Source organism: Octodon degus, unplaced genomic scaffold (genome assembly GCF_000260255.1).
Source record: "Octodon degus isolate 3935 unplaced genomic scaffold, OctDeg1.0 scaffold00035, whole genome shotgun sequence".
NCBI classification, from domain to species: Eukaryota; Metazoa; Chordata; class Mammalia; order Rodentia; family Octodontidae; genus Octodon; species Octodon degus.
Window position 1 is genome coordinate 5,383,924 of NW_004524611.1, and position 921 is coordinate 5,384,844.

Sequence of the window (921 nt, forward strand, 5' to 3'; positions counted from 1 at the left end):
ATATGTTGTTAATGTTTTTTTCTAGTAAAAATATAATTAAATATGAAATTAGTAAAATGCAGCATATAAAACTCCATGCTGAGCCAAAACAAGTCCAAAAAGTTATCATATATCTATAGAATAGCTCTCATAGCACGTTTCGAATGTAAATCATATTTAAATACAATTTTAGAACCATATTTAAATATATTTTACAATTTGTTAGCTGTAGGCATCCATTCTTCTGTCTCATCATCTGCTCCTTTGATTAAGTTAATAACATTTGTTAGGATCCACAGAACGCATTTAAAAAACAGCAATTATTTCTCAAGGTTTGAGAAATCTGGTCCACCTTTAGTGCAGTTTCCTGAGATTTCTGCTCCACTGAAGTCAAAACCAGGATTTTCTTTCTGGAACTTTTCCAGCGTAAGCTTTCGCTGCGTTTGGTCCTGCCCCCACGGATCAGCAGCGCGGTCAGATTCTAGAAGAGAAGGCCAGCCGTTTGCTGCATCTCTCTTTGTCTTAGTAAGAACAATGCGGACCATTTTCTATCCTCCAAAGTCCACGTTCCCTCATCAACTATGGTAGAATCAAAGAGTTTGCCCTTCAGGATCTCGCGGCCCTCCCGGCCAGCGCCACATGCCGGCTCTGCAGGCCGCACTGGATGTCCTGCGCGCGGGTGTCCGACGGCACCTGAACTTCCATGAACACCTCCTCCAGGGCCTGGTACCACTGGCCCCACGGCGTCCCGCACGGAACCACCCCACTGCGCTCCTCAAACGGGGTGGACATCCTGCAGCGCAGCCGCTGCAGCCGCAGCCACAGGCACTGCCCGGCTTTACTTATTATACTTTGTTTTTATACTTTTCTGCTGGATGGTTAAGACCAAGATAAAACAAGACCTATGCAACAAGAGTTGTAGCTTTTGGGTCTGATAAGGTC

General features: G+C 44.6%; 1 pseudogene; it reads right to left on the minus strand.

Annotated features, from left to right (window-relative positions):
* Positions 1-274: 274 nt before the first annotated feature.
* On the minus strand, positions 275-797 carry LOC101569573 (annotated as a pseudogene).
* Positions 798-921: the final 124 nt, after the last annotated feature.